We start from the raw sequence: 14,935 nt of genomic DNA, 5'->3' as shown, positions 1-14,935 counted from the left end.
TTTCTTGTAAATCTGGGCCAAAATGTCTAAAGGATAGAGGCTTTTTATGTCATGTTCGATGAAGACCATGCAAATGACTCTAGTCGTACTGCAAAAGAGAGCACCATGTGCAGTTTCTTGCTTTGGGATGTAGTCTCCCACTCTCTGTCACCAATCCTCCGAGCAGGGTCGGAGCCGTTGCATTTCTGTGCCCAGGCTCGTTGGTCTAGGGGTATGATTCTCGCTTAGGGTGCGAGAGGTCCCGGGTTCAAATCCCGGACGAGCCCATTTTAGCGGAAAACAATCAAATCCTGCTCAAAATACACAACCCCTCAACATTTCTCATTTTACTCGAAGCATTGTTGCGCAAAACATATTTTTTGCCTCAGGCGAAAAATGGATTACAATGCCTTGGCTTCCTTCCTGCTTGCTCTCAGTGCGCCCTGTGTGATGATTTCACAGGCTCTCCTTCCTGGCATTTAGGCATCAGATATTTGTCTGTCTCTGCCCGCAGCTATGGGATTTTTCAGGACGTCTGAGTGTATGCATGCTGGCCGACACCGCTGCAATTTTCACACTTACCCCTCGCATTCCGAGCAACTGCTGATAAAGTATAGAGGAAATCGTGCAAACATATGAGGGGAACTGTGCTCCTTCAGTCAAATCAGCAAGCTTGTTTCTGTAGTGTAGTGGTTATCACGTTCGCCTCACACGCGAAAAGTCCCCGGTTTGAGACCGGGCAGAAACACTTGGCAGCAGCAGCTTTTGTGTTTGCTCCCTAAAACCTCAGTCTCTCTCAATGCACACTTAGACAGAAATGACCTTTAAAAACTTGTGACCTGTGTAAAACGTGCTTTACTATTGCAGGACGCTAAAAAGTTATCTGCATCCCTCGGTGGTCGTGCATGTGCATTGTTTCTTGTTCTGTTTTTTTTTTTTTTTCTTGGCCATGTTATATTGTGGGGCCTTTAAAGCTGTGACTTTGATAGGAACATTGCAAGCGGCAAAATCAACAAGTGCAGACTGAAGAGTCCGACCTGCACACTGTTTTGGCTGTCAGGATGGCCGAGTGGTCTAATGCGCCAGACTCAAGAGAGCTTGATCTTCAGTGAAGCTGAGCCTTCTGGTCTCTTCATGGAGGCGTGGGTTCAAATCCCACTTCTGACAGGTGTATTTTCTTCCCTTAAATCTTGCTCTGCTTGCAGAGCCAGCTCCTCACACCACTATCTTTGGAAGCTGCTGTGGCATGTGAGGAGAAATCCACCAACCCATCGGCTGGGCCCTCAATCAAAATTCTGTGTATTACTGGAAGGGGCGTCTCAGGCACACCTTCTGTTAGAGCTGCACTTTATGACAGTAACTACCATGCTGGTTTCTACTTAAGCAGTTGATTCTATCGTTTGAAGTGAGGCTCTCCTGCCACCTTTTGGGCAAAGAAGACTCTGCCCCTGCAACAACACAGGCAGACAAGCTCAAACTAGGTTTCTTGGTTAGGTGGGCGGAGCATATTGGCAATGGTGCCTCCTCGTGACTTGCAATTTACATGAAGAAGACAGAGAGGCAGCTGGGAGTAGGCAGTACCCATGAACCCCTGAACACTGTCTTGCGACTAGCACACAATTCTGAAATGAGGCGGGGGAAAGGAGGTGATTTCCCCATCAAGGGCCATTCCGGGAAATCATCCACCCTGCGTCTCCCAGGTGAGTGTTTCAGGCCTATGAGCCACTAATATAAATCTCGCCTGATCGAGCGCTGACCGAGCAAGTGTGCTTGAATCCAAGAGGCATGCTCCTCTGGCTCAAGAGCTAGCAGGCCCTTCAGTGCTTCTGGTTGGGAAATCTAAGGTGCAAGGGTCCATGACTAGCAGCGGGTTACAACTACCAGAAAGGGTCTGCTTTTCACATCAGTCCCCTAGTTCAGCTCACTGGCACAGGGCATTTTGACTACCTCTTGCCTTGCTAGAGACAAACAAAAAATCCTTGACAGAAAACATCAATTGCTATGGCACGCTTAGAGAGAGAGAGCCTCCAAATGGCCCTGCTTTTCTGAAAGACGCTTCAGAAGATGTTTCAAATGACTATGCAGCGGCAGTCTAGTTGGTATAGGGGTATGATTCTCGCTTCGGGTGTGAGAGGACCTCGGTTCAAATCCCAGACAAACCCCTACCTTTAGAGGTTCAGTCTGTGTTTTAAACAGGAGTATTTCTGCTTTTCACTCTTGTAAGATGTCATGTTGCAATGCAATACATGCTTTATACTGGCGTCGAGACGGTTCAGCATCATGAAGGTATGCGAGATTTCTTTGCAACTGCTTTTCTGTGCTGGAGCAGCAGTGCTCGTAGGAACATTAAATGCACAGTGCTTCTCCATGGTAATTTCGGGTCCAGTTCTGAAATCACCTCTTGGAATGAAAGTGATCCCAGTTCCTTTCTTCCAAGGGAAGAGATTGTGTTCCGGAAGGCTCAGCTTTGAGCGTCATGAACATTGGCCCTCATCCTTGCATCCCAGTCCAATGCATAGCCACATAAAGCAAGCAGGTGTGTCTGTTTCCATAGTGTGGTGGTTCCAGTACAATGCATAGCCACATGAAGCAAGCCGGCAAGTGTGTCTGCTTGTGTAGTGTAGTGGTTATCATGCGCACCTCACATGCGAAAGGTCCCTGGTTCGAGTCGCTGGGCTTTTTCACAGTATTTGCATTTCCTGCCTCACCTGACAGGCAAGCTGAGATAAAAGAGACTGTGTCTATCCCTCACCATCGTGAGGTACTACGCTCCTGGGGCATCTGTCACAGCTCACCAAGAGGAGTTGCGCCAGCTTACGGCAGTCAGTTGCTCACTGTTTGACCTTTGCAATGAAGCCTGAGCCTACAGCATTCAAGCCAGCCAAGGAAGGAAGGTACGAGAGCGAAAATAGCTTTCCTGCCCTCACCAAGAACACACACCTTGAGCAAATAAAGTGCCAGACTTACAAGGCCCTATCGCCACCGGAGCATCACTTTTAGTGACGCCTCCGGTGGCACTATGCACTGCGCGGTATTTACAAGATGGCGTTCAGCCACTTTTTGTGGCTTAACACCACCTTGTAAATACGGCCCCTTAGCACACAGCGCGTTCCCTGGAAGGGGCGTGCAATGGGTGTTGTTGGGAGTGTGCCACAGCAACACCATAGCATTTTGATGCTGCTCCAGATTTAGGAGTTGGCGTAAATCTGCGTCAGCGCCAAAATCCAACGCCATCCCAGGGGTGTCGTTAGAGTGGCGCACTGAGGAGAAATGTTTTCATTTCTCCTTGTTTTTGCTCTTTCTATGTGTGATGCATTCTGCAGCACACATAGAAGTAAGAGCAAATCACCATTGAAGATTTTTTTTTGGGGCAGGAAGGTTTCCCTTCCTGCACAAAAACAATTTCCCCCTCAACGCAGTCATCCTTGTACCATGGTGCAAGAACGGCTGCGTTGGCGCTCAGCAGCTAATTTAGAGCTGGCGCAGGGGGAAGCACAGGGGTGCGCTGTATTCTACTAAATACGGCGCTTTCCTGCATTTTGAAAATGACGGCACGTGGGGCTTGCAAATTTGGCACAGCGTCGCGCTTAGTCATTTTCTTGTAAATCTGGGCCAAAATGTCTAAAGGATAGAGGCTTTTTATGTCATGTTCGATGAAGACCATGCAAATGACTCTAGTCGTACTGCAAAAGAGAGCACCATGTGCAGTTTCTTGCTTTGGGATGTAGTCTCCCACTCTCTGTCACCAATCCTCCGAGCAGGGTCGGAGCCGTTGCATTTCTGTGCCCAGGCTCGTTGGTCTAGGGGTATGATTCTCGCTTAGGGTGCGAGAGGTCCCGGGTTCAAATCGCGGACGAGCCCATTTTAGCGGAAAACAATCAAATCCTGCTCAAAATACACAACCCCTCAACATTTCTCATTTTACTCGAAGCATTGTTGCGCAAAACATATTTTTTGCCTCAGGCGAAAAATGGATTACAATGCCTTGGCTTCCTTCCTGCTTGCTCTCAGTGCGCCCTGTGTGATGATTTCACAGGCTCTCCTTCCTGGCATTTAGGCATCAGATATTTGTCTGTCTCTGCCCGCAGCTATGGGATTTTTCAGGACGTCTGAGTGTATGCATGCTGGCCGACACCGCTGCAATTTTCACACTTACCCCTCGCATTCCGAGCAACTGCTGATAAAGTATAGAGGAAATCGTGCAAACATATGAGGGGAACTGTGCTCCTTCAGTCAAATCAGCAAGCTTGTTTCTGTAGTGTAGTGGTTATCACGTTCGCCTCACACGCGAAAAGTCCCCGGTTTGAGACCGGGCAGAAACACTTGGCAGCAGCAGCTTTTGTGTTTGCTCCCTAAAACCTCAGTCTCTCTCAATGCACACTTAGACAGAAATGACCTTTAAAAACTTGTGACCTGTGTAAAACGTGCTTTACTATTGCAGGACGCTAAAAAGTTATCTGCATCCCTCGGTGGTCGTGCATGTGCATTGTTTCTTGTTCTGTTTTTTTTTTTTTTTCTTGGCCATGTTATATTGTGGGGCCTTTAAAGCTGTGACTTTGATAGGAACATTGCAAGCGGCAAAATCAACAAGTGCAGACTGAAGAGTCCGACCTGCACACTATTTTGGCTGTCAGGATGGCCGAGTGGTCTAAGGCGCCAGACTCAAGAGAGCTTGATCTTCAGTGAAGCTGAGCCTTCTGGTCTCTTCATGGAGGCGTGGGTTCAAATCCCACTTCTGACAGGTGTATTTTCTTCCCTTAAATCTTGCTCTGCTTGCAGAGCCAGCTCCTCAGACCACTATCTTTGGAAGCTGCTGTGGCATGTGAGGAGAAATCCACCAACCCATCGGCTGGGCCCTCAATCAAAATTCTGTGTATTACTGGAAGGGGCGTCTCAGGCACACCTTCTGTTAGAGCTGCACTTTATGACAGTAACTACCATGCTGGTTTCTACTTAAGCAGTTGATTCTATCGTTTGAAGTGAGGCTCTCCTGCCACCTTTTGGGCAAAGAAGACTCTGCCCCTGCAACAACACAGGCAGACAAGCTCAAACTAGGTTTCTTGGTTAGGTGGGCGGAGCATATTGGCAATGGTGCCTCCTCGTGACTTGCAATTTACATGAAGAAGACAGAGAGGCAGCTGGGAGTAGGCAGTACCCATGAACCCCTGAACACTGTCTTGCGACTAGCACACAATTCTGAAATGAGGCGGGGGAAAGGAGGTGATTTCCCCATCAAGGGCCATTCCGGGAAATCAGCCACCCTGCGTCTCCCAGGTGAGTGTTTCAGGCCTATGAGCCACTAATATAAATCTCGCCTGATCGAGCCTGATCGAGCCTGACCGAGCAAGTGTGCTTGAATCCAAGAGGCATGCTCCTCTGGCTCAAGAGCTAGCAGGCCCTTCAGTGCTTCTGGTTGGGAAATCTAAGGTGCAAGGGTCCATGACTAGCAGCGGGTTACAACTACCAGAAAGGGTCTGCTTTTCACATCAGTCCCCTAGTTCAGCTCACTGGCACAGGGCATTTTGACTACCTCTTGCCTTGCTAGAGACAAACAAAAAATCCTTGACAGAAAACATCAATTGCTATGGCACGCTTAGAGAGAGAGAGCCTCCAAATGGCCCTGCTTTTCTGAAAGACGCTTCAGAAGATGTTTCAAATGACTATGCAGCGGCAGTCTAGTTGGTATAGGGGTATGATTCTCGCTTCGGGTGTGAGAGGACCTCGGTTCAAATCCCAGACAAACCCCTACCTTTATAGGTTCAGTCTGTGTTTTAAACAGGAGTATTTCTGCTTTTCACTCTTGTAAGATGTCATGTTGCAATGCAATACATGCTTTATACTGGCGTCGAGACGGTTCAGCATCATGAAGGTATGCGAGATTTCTTTGCAACTGCTTTTCTGTGCTGGAGCAGCAGTGCTCGTAGGAAGATTAAATGCACAGTGCTTCTCCATGGTAATTTCGGGTCCAGTTCTGAAATCACCTCTTGGAATGAAAGTGATCCCAGTTCCTTTCTTCCAAGGGAAGAGATTGTGTTCCGGAAGGCTCAGCTTTGAGCGTCATGAACATTGGCCCTCATCCTTGCATCCCAGTCCAATGCATAGCCACATAAAGCAAGCAGGTGTGTCTGTTTCCATAGTGTGGTGGTTCCAGTACAATGCATAGCCACATGAAGCAAGCCGGCAAGTGTGTCTGCTTGTGTAGTGTAGTGGTTATCATGCGCACCTCACATGCGAAAGGTCCCTGGTTCGAGTCGCTGGGCTTTTTCACAGTATTTGCATTTCCTGCCTCACCTGACAGGCAAGCTGAGATAAAAGAGACTGTGTCTATCCCTCACCATCGTGAGGTACTACGCTCCTGGGGCATCTGTCACAGCTCACCAAGAGGAGTTGCGCCAGCTTACGGCAGTCAGTTGCTCACTGTTTGACCTTTGCAATGAAGCCTGAGCCTACAGCATTCAAGCCAGCCAAGGAAGGAAGGTACGAGAGCGAAAATAGCTTTCCTGCCCTCACCAAGAACACACACCTTGAGCAAATAAAGTGCCAGACTTACAAGGCCCTATCGCCACCGGAGCATCACTTTTAGTGACGCCTCCGGTGGCACTATGCACTGCGCGGTATTTACAAGATGGCGTTCAGCCACTTTTTGTGGCTTAACACCACCTTGTAAATACGGCCCCTTAGCACACAGCGCGTTCCCTGGAAGGGGCGTGCAATGGGTGTTGTTGGGAGTGTGCCACAGCAACACCATAGCATTTTGATGCTGCTCCAGATTTAGGAGTTGGCGTAAATCTGCGTCAGCGCCAAAATCCAACGCCATCCCAGGGGTGTCGTTAGAGTGGCGCACTGAGGAGAAATGTTTTCATTTCTCCTTGTTTTTGCTCTTTCTATGTGTGATGCATTCTGCAGCACACATAGAAGTAAGAGCAAATCACCATTGAAGATTTTTTTTTGGGGCAGGAAGGTTTCCCTTCCTGCACAAAAACAATTTCCCCCTCAACGCAGTCATCCTTGTACCATGGTGCAAGAACGGCTGCGTTGGCGCTCAGCAGCTAATTTAGAGCTGGCGCAGGGGGAAGCACAGGCGTGCGCTGTATTCTACTAAATACGGCGCTTTCCTGCATTTTGAAAATGACGGCACGTGGGGCTTGCAAATTTGGCACAGCGTCGCGCTTAGTCATTTTCTTGTAAATCTGGGCCAAAATGTCTAAAGGATAGAGGCTTTTTATGTCATGTTCGATGAAGACCATGCAAATGACTCTAGTCGTACTGCAAAAGAGAGCACCATGTGCAGTTTCTTGCTTTGGGATGTAGTCTCCCACTCTCTGTCACCAATCCTCCGAGCAGGGTCGGAGCCGTTGCATTTCTGTGCCCAGGCTCGTTGGTCTAGGGGTATGATTCTCGCTTAGGGTGCGAGAGGTCCCGGGTTCAAATCCCGGACGAGCCCATTTTTGCGGAAAACAATCAAATCCTGCTCAAAATACACAACCCCTCAACATTTCTCATTTTACTCGAAGCATTGTTGCGCAAAACATATTTTTTGCCTCAGGCGAAAAATGGATTACAATGCCTTGGCTTCCTTCCTGCTTGCTCTCAGTGCGCCCTGTGTGATGATTTCACAGGCTCTCCTTCCTGGCATTTAGGCATCAGATATTTGTCTGTCTCTGCCCGCAGCTATGGGATTTTTCAGGACGTCTGAGTGTATGCATGCTGGCCGACACCGCTGCAATTTTCACACTTACCCCTCGCATTCCGAGCAACTGCTGATAAAGTATAGAGGAAATTGTGCAAACATATGAGGGGAACTGTGCTCCTTCAGTCAAATCAGCAAGCTTGTTTCTGTAGTGTAGTGGTTATCACGTTCGCCTCACACGCGAAAAGTCCCTGGTTTGAGACCGGGCAGAAACACTTGGCAGCAGCAGCTTTTGTGTTTGCTCCCTAAAACCTCAGTCTCTCTCAATGCACACTTAGACAGAAATGACCTTTAAAAACTTGTGACCTGTGTAAAACGTGCTTTACTATTGCAGGACGCTAAAAAGTTATCTGCATCCCTCGGTGGTCGTGCATGTGCATTGTTTCTTGTTCTGTTTTTTTTTTTTTTTCTTGGCCATGTTATATTGTGGGGCCTTTAAAGCTGTGACTTTGATAGGAACATTGCAAGCGGCAAAATCAACAAGTGCAGACTGAAGAGTCCGACCTGCACACTGTTTTGGCTGTCAGGATGGCCGAGTGGTCTAAGGCGCCAGACTCAAGAGAGCTTGATCTTCAGTGAAGCTGAGCCTTCTGGTCTCTTCATGGAGGCGTGGGTTCAAATCCCACTTCTGACAGGTGTATTTTCGTACCTTAAATCTTGCTCTGCTTGCAGAGCCAGCTCCTCACACCACTATCTTTGGAAGCTGCTGTGGCATGTGAGGAGAAATCCACCAACCCATCGGCTGGGCCCTCAATCAAAATTCTGTGTATTACTGGAAGGGGCGTCTCAGGCACACCTTCTGTTAGAGCTGCACTTTATGACAGTAACTACCATGCTGGTTTCTACTTAAGCAGTTGATTCTATCGTTTGAAGTGAGGCTCTCCTGCCACCTTTTGGGCAAAGAAGACTCTGCCCCTGCAACAACACAGGCAGACAAGCTCAAACTAGGTTTCTTGGTTAGGTGGGCGGAGCATATTGGCAATGGTGCCTCCTCGTGACTTGCAATTTACATGAAGAAGACAGAGAGGCAGCTGGGAGTAGGCAGTACCCATGAACCCCTGAACACTGTCTTGCGACTAGCACACAATTCTGAAATGAGGCGGGGGAAAGGAGGTGATTTCCCCATCAAGGGCCATTCCGGGAAATCAGCCACCCTGCGTCTCCCAGGTGAGTGTTTCAGGCCTATGAGCCACTAATATAAATCTCGCCTGATCGAGCGCTGACCGAGCAAGTGTGCTTGAATCCAAGAGGCATGCTCCTCTGGCTCAAGAGCTAGCAGGCCCTTCAGTGCTTCTGGTTGGGAAATCTAAGGTGCAAGGGTCCATGACTAGCAGCGGGTTACAACTACCAGAAAGGGTCTGCTTTTCACATCAGTCCCCTAGTTCAGCTCACTGGCACAGGGCATTTTGACTACCTCTTGCCTTGCTAGAGACAAACAAAAAATCCTTGACAGAAAACATCAATTGCTATGGCACGCTTAGAGAGAGAGAGCCTCCAAATGGCCCTGCTTTTCTGAAAGACGCTTCAGAAGATGTTTCAAATGACTATGCAGCGGCAGTCTAGTTGGTATAGGGGTATGATTCTCGCTTCGGGTGTGAGAGGACCTCGGTTCAAATCCCAGACAAACCCCTACCTTTAGAGGTTCAGTCTGTGTTTTAAACAGGAGTATTTCTGCTTTTCACTCTTGTAAGATGTCATGTTGCAATGCAATACATGCTTTATACTGGCGTCGAGACGGTTCAGCATCATGAAGGTATGCGAGATTTCTTTGCAACTGCTTTTCTGTGCTGGAGCAGCAGTGCTCGTAGGAACATTAAATGCACAGTGCTTCTCCATGGTAATTTCGGGTCCAGTTCTGAAATCACCTCTTGGAATGAAAGTGATCCCAGTTCCTTTCTTCCAAGGGAAGAGATTGTGTTCCGGAAGGCTCAGCTTTGAGCGTCATGAACATTGGCCCTCATCCTTGCATCCCAGTCCAATGCATAGCCACATAAAGCAAGCAGGTGTGTCTGTTTCCATAGTGTGGTGGTTCCAGTACAATGCATAGCCACATGAAGCAAGCCGGCAAGTGTGTCTGCTTGTGTAGTGTAGTGGTTATCATGCGCACCTCACATGCGAAAGGTCCCTGGTTCGAGTCGCTGGGCTTTTTCACAGTATTTGCATTTCCTGCCTCACCTGACAGGCAAGCTGAGATAAAAGAGACTGTGTCTATCCCTCACCATCGTGAGGTACTACGCTCCTGGGGCATCTGTCACAGCTCACCAAGAGGAGTTGCGCCAGCTTACGGCAGTCAGTTGCTCACTGTTTGACCTTTGCAATGAAGCCTGAGCCTACAGCATTCAAGCCAGCCAAGGAAGGAAGGTACGAGAGCGAAAATAGCTTTCCTGCCCTCACCAAGAACACACACCTTGAGCAAATAAAGTGCCAGACTTACAAGGCCCTATCGCCACCGGAGCATCACTTTTAGTGACGCCTCCGGTGGCACTATGCACTGCGCGGTATTTACAAGATGGCGTTCAGCCACTTTTTGTGGCTTAACACCACCTTGTAAATACGGCCCCTTAGCACACAGCGCGTTCCCTGGAAGGGGCGTGCAATGGGTGTTGTTGGGAGTGTGCCACAGCAACACCATAGCATTTTGATGCTGCTCCAGATTTAGGAGTTGGCGTAAATCTGCGTCAGCGCCAAAATCCAACGCCATCCCAGGGGTGTCGTTAGAGTGGCGCACTGAGGAGAAATGTTTTCATTTCTCCTTGTTTTTGCTCTTTCTATGTGTGATGCATTCTGCAGCACACATAGAAGTAAGAGCAAATCACCATTGAAGATTTTTTTTTGGGGCAGGAAGGTTTCCCTTCCTGCACAAAAACAATTTCCCCCTCAACGCAGTCATCCTTGTACCATGGTGCAAGAACGGCTGCGTTGGCGCTCAGCAGCTAATTTAGAGCTGGCGCAGGGGGAAGCACAGGGGTGCGCTGTATTCTACTAAATACGGCGCTTTCCTGCATTTTGAAAATGACGGCACGTGGGGCTTGCAAATTTGGCACAGCGTCGCGCTTAGTCATTTTCTTGTAAATCTGGGCCAAAATGTCTAAAGGATAGAGGCTTTTTATGTCATGTTCGATGAAGACCATGCAAATGACTCTAGTCGTACTGCAAAAGAGAGCACCATGTGCAGTTTCTTGCTTTGGGATGTAGTCTCCCACTCTCTGTCACCAATCCTCCGAGCAGGGTCGGAGCCGTTGCATTTCTGTGCCCAGGCTCGTTGGTCTAGGGGTATGATTCTCGCTTAGGGTGCGAGAGGTCCCGGGTTCAAATCGCGGACGAGCCCATTTTAGCGGAAAACAATCAAATCCTGCTCAAAATACACAACCCCTCAACATTTCTCATTTTACTCGAAGCATTGTTGCGCAAAACATATTTTTTGCCTCAGGCGAAAAATGGATTACAATGCCTTGGCTTCCTTCCTGCTTGCTCTCAGTGCGCCCTGTGTGATGATTTCACAGGCTCTCCTTCCTGGCATTTAGGCATCAGATATTTGTCTGTCTCTGCCCGCAGCTATGGGATTTTTCAGGACGTCTGAGTGTATGCATGCTGGCCGACACCGCTGCAATTTTCACACTTACCCCTCGCATTCCGAGCAACTGCTGATAAAGTATAGAGGAAATCGTGCAAACATATGAGGGGAACTGTGCTCCTTCAGTCAAATCAGCAAGCTTGTTTCTGTAGTGTAGTGGTTATCACGTTCGCCTCACACGCGAAAAGTCCCCGGTTTGAGACCGGGCAGAAACACTTGGCAGCAGCAGCTTTTGTGTTTGCTCCCTAAAACCTCAGTCTCTCTCAATGCACACTTAGACAGAAATGACCTTTAAAAACTTGTGACCTGTGTAAAACGTGCTTTACTATTGCAGGACGCTAAAAAGTTATCTGCATCCCTCGGTGGTCGTGCATGTGCATTGTTTCTTGTTCTGTTTTTTTTTTTTTTTCTTGGCCATGTTATATTGTGGGGCCTTTAAAGCTGTGACTTTGATAGGAACATTGCAAGCGGCAAAATCAACAAGTGCAGACTGAAGAGTCCGACCTGCACACTATTTTGGCTGTCAGGATGGCCGAGTGGTCTAAGGCGCCAGACTCAAGAGAGCTTGATCTTCAGTGAAGCTGAGCCTTCTGGTCTCTTCATGGAGGCGTGGGTTCAAATCCCACTTCTGACAGGTGTATTTTCTTCCCTTAAATCTTGCTCTGCTTGCAGAGCCAGCTCCTCAGACCACTATCTTTGGAAGCTGCTGTGGCATGTGAGGAGAAATCCACCAACCCATCGGCTGGGCCCTCAATCAAAATTCTGTGTATTACTGGAAGGGGCGTCTCAGGCACACCTTCTGTTAGAGCTGCACTTTATGACAGTAACTACCATGCTGGTTTCTACTTAAGCAGTTGATTCTATCGTTTGAAGTGAGGCTCTCCTGCCACCTTTTGGGCAAAGAAGACTCTGCCCCTGCAACAACACAGGCAGACAAGCTCAAACTAGGTTTCTTGGTTAGGTGGGCGGAGCATATTGGCAATGGTGCCTCCTCGTGACTTGCAATTTACATGAAGAAGACAGAGAGGCAGCTGGGAGTAGGCAGTACCCATGAACCCCTGAACACTGTCTTGCGACTAGCACACAATTCTGAAATGAGGCGGGGGAAAGGAGGTGATTTCCCCATCAAGGGCCATTCCGGGAAATCAGCCACCCTGCGTCTCCCAGGTGAGTGTTTCAGGCCTATGAGCCACTAATATAAATCTCGCCTGATCGAGCCTGATCGAGCCTGACCGAGCAAGTGTGCTTGAATCCAAGAGGCATGCTCCTCTGGCTCAAGAGCTAGCAGGCCCTTCAGTGCTTCTGGTTGGGAAATCTAAGGTGCAAGGGTCCATGACTAGCAGCGGGTTACAACTACCAGAAAGGGTCTGCTTTTCACATCAGTCCCCTAGTTCAGCTCACTGGCACAGGGCATTTTGACTACCTCTTGCCTTGCTAGAGACAAACAAAAAATCCTTGACAGAAAACATCAATTGCTATGGCACGCTTAGAGAGAGAGAGCCTCCAAATGGCCCTGCTTTTCTGAAAGACGCTTCAGAAGATGTTTCAAATGACTATGCAGCGGCAGTCTAGTTGGTATAGGGGTATGATTCTCGCTTCGGGTGTGAGAGGACCTCGGTTCAAATCCCAGACAAACCCCTACCTTTATAGGTTCAGTCTGTGTTTTAAACAGGAGTATTTCTGCTTTTCACTCTTGTAAGATGTCATGTTGCAATGCAATACATGCTTTATACTGGCGTCGAGACGGTTCAGCATCATGAAGGTATGCGAGATTTCTTTGCAACTGCTTTTCTGTGCTGGAGCAGCAGTGCTCGTAGGAAGATTAAATGCACAGTGCTTCTCCATGGTAATTTCGGGTCCAGTTCTGAAATCACCTCTTGGAATGAAAGTGATCCCAGTTCCTTTCTTCCAAGGGAAGAGATTGTGTTCCGGAAGGCTCAGCTTTGAGCGTCATGAACATTGGCCCTCATCCTTGCATCCCAGTCCAATGCATAGCCACATAAAGCAAGCAGGTGTGTCTGTTTCCATAGTGTGGTGGTTCCAGTACAATGCATAGCCACATGAAGCAAGCCGGCAAGTGTGTCTGCTTGTGTAGTGTAGTGGTTATCATGCGCACCTCACATGCGAAAGGTCCCTGGTTCGAGTCGCTGGGCTTTTTCACAGTATTTGCATTTCCTGCCTCACCTGACAGGCAAGCTGAGATAAAAGAGACTGTGTCTATCCCTCACCATCGTGAGGTACTACGCTCCTGGGGCATCTGTCACAGCTCACCAAGAGGAGTTGCGCCAGCTTACGGCAGTCAGTTGCTCACTGTTTGACCTTTGCAATGAAGCCTGAGCCTACAGCATTCAAGCCAGCCAAGGAAGGAAGGTACGAGAGCGAAAATAGCTTTCCTGCCCTCACCAAGAACACACACCTTGAGCAAATAAAGTGCCAGACTTACAAGGCCCTATCGCCACCGGAGCATCACTTTTAGTGACGCCTCCGGTGGCACTATGCACTGCGCGGTATTTACAAGATGGCGTTCAGCCACTTTTTGTGGCTTAACACCACCTTGTAAATACGGCCCCTTAGCACACAGCGCGTTCCCTGGAAGGGGCGTGCAATGGGTGTTGTTGGGAGTGTGCCACAGCAACACCATAGCATTTTGATGCTGCTCCAGATTTAGGAGTTGGCGTAAATCTGCGTCAGCGCCAAAATCCAACGCCATCCCAGGGGTGTCGTTAGAGTGGCGCACTGAGGAGAAATGTTTTCATTTCTCCTTGTTTTTGCTCTTTCTATGTGTGATGCATTCTGCAGCACACATAGAAGTAAGAGCAAATCACCATTGAAGATTTTTTTTTGGGGCAGGAAGGTTTCCCTTCCTGCACAAAAACAATTTCCCCCTCAACGCAGTCATCCTTGTACCATGGTGCAAGAACGGCTGCGTTGGCGCTCAGCAGCTAATTTAGAGCTGGCGCAGGGGGAAGCACAGGCGTGCGCTGTATTCTACTAAATACGGCGCTTTCCTGCATTTTGAAAATGACGGCACGTGGGGCTTGCAAATTTGGCACAGCGTCGCGCTTAGTCATTTTCTTGTAAATCTGGGCCAAAATGTCTAAAGGATAGAGGCTTTTTATGTCATGTTCGATGAAGACCATGCAAATGACTCTAGTCGTACTGCAAAAGAGAGCACCATGTGCAGTTTCTTGCTTTGGGATGTAGTCTCCCACTCTCTGTCACCAATCCTCCGAGCAGGGTCGGAGCCGTTGCATTTCTGTGCCCAGGCTCGTTGGTCTAGGGGTATGATTCTCGCTTAGGGTGCGAGAGGTCCCGGGTTCAAATCCCGGACGAGCCCATTTTTGCGGAAAACAATCAAATCCTGCTCAAAATACACAACCCCTCAACATTTCTCATTTTACTCGAAGCATTGTTGCGCAAAACATATTTTTTGCCTCAGGCGAAAAATGGATTACAATGCCTTGGCTTCCTTCCTGCTTGCTCTCAGTGCGCCCTGTGTGATGATTTCACAGGCTCTCCTTCCTGGCATTTAGGCATCAGATATTTGTCTGTCTCTGCCCGCAGCTATGGGATTTTTCAGGACGTCTGAGTGTATGCATGCTGGCCGACACCGCTGCAATTTTCACACTTACCCCTCGCATTCCGAGCAACTGCTGATAAAGTATAGAGGAAATTGTGCAAACATATGAGGG

At 48.5% G+C, this 14,935-nt stretch overlaps 6 non-coding genes across 6 annotated transcripts; all 6 read left to right on the top strand.

The window, feature by feature from the left end:
• Positions 1-194: 194 nt before the first annotated feature.
• TRNAP-AGG (transfer RNA proline (anticodon AGG)) lies at positions 195-266 on the top strand. The gene has a single exon. It is a non-coding gene; the product is annotated as a tRNA-Pro (tRNA).
• Positions 267-4,608: 4,342 nt separating this feature from the next.
• Positions 4,609-4,720, top strand: TRNAL-CAA (transfer RNA leucine (anticodon CAA)). The gene is made up of 2 exons: positions 4,609-4,646; positions 4,675-4,720. It is a non-coding gene; the product is annotated as a tRNA-Leu (tRNA).
• A 2,631-nt stretch (positions 4,721-7,351) lies between these two features.
• Positions 7,352-7,423, top strand: TRNAP-AGG (transfer RNA proline (anticodon AGG)). Its single transcript has one exon. It is a non-coding gene; the product is annotated as a tRNA-Pro (tRNA).
• A 768-nt stretch (positions 7,424-8,191) lies between these two features.
• TRNAL-CAA (transfer RNA leucine (anticodon CAA)) lies at positions 8,192-8,303 on the top strand. The gene is made up of 2 exons: positions 8,192-8,229; positions 8,258-8,303. It is a non-coding gene; the product is annotated as a tRNA-Leu (tRNA).
• Positions 8,304-11,765: 3,462 nt separating this feature from the next.
• TRNAL-CAA (transfer RNA leucine (anticodon CAA)) lies at positions 11,766-11,877 on the top strand. The gene is made up of 2 exons: positions 11,766-11,803; positions 11,832-11,877. It is a non-coding gene; the product is annotated as a tRNA-Leu (tRNA).
• Positions 11,878-14,508: 2,631 nt separating this feature from the next.
• On the top strand, positions 14,509-14,580 carry TRNAP-AGG (transfer RNA proline (anticodon AGG)). Its single transcript has one exon. It is a non-coding gene; the product is annotated as a tRNA-Pro (tRNA).
• Positions 14,581-14,935: the final 355 nt, after the last annotated feature.

Source organism: Pleurodeles waltl, unplaced genomic scaffold, assembly GCF_031143425.1.
Source record: "Pleurodeles waltl isolate 20211129_DDA unplaced genomic scaffold, aPleWal1.hap1.20221129 scaffold_72, whole genome shotgun sequence".
NCBI lineage: Eukaryota > Metazoa > Chordata > Amphibia > Caudata > Salamandridae > Pleurodeles > Pleurodeles waltl.
This window is presented reverse-complemented; position numbering and strand designations above follow the sequence as displayed.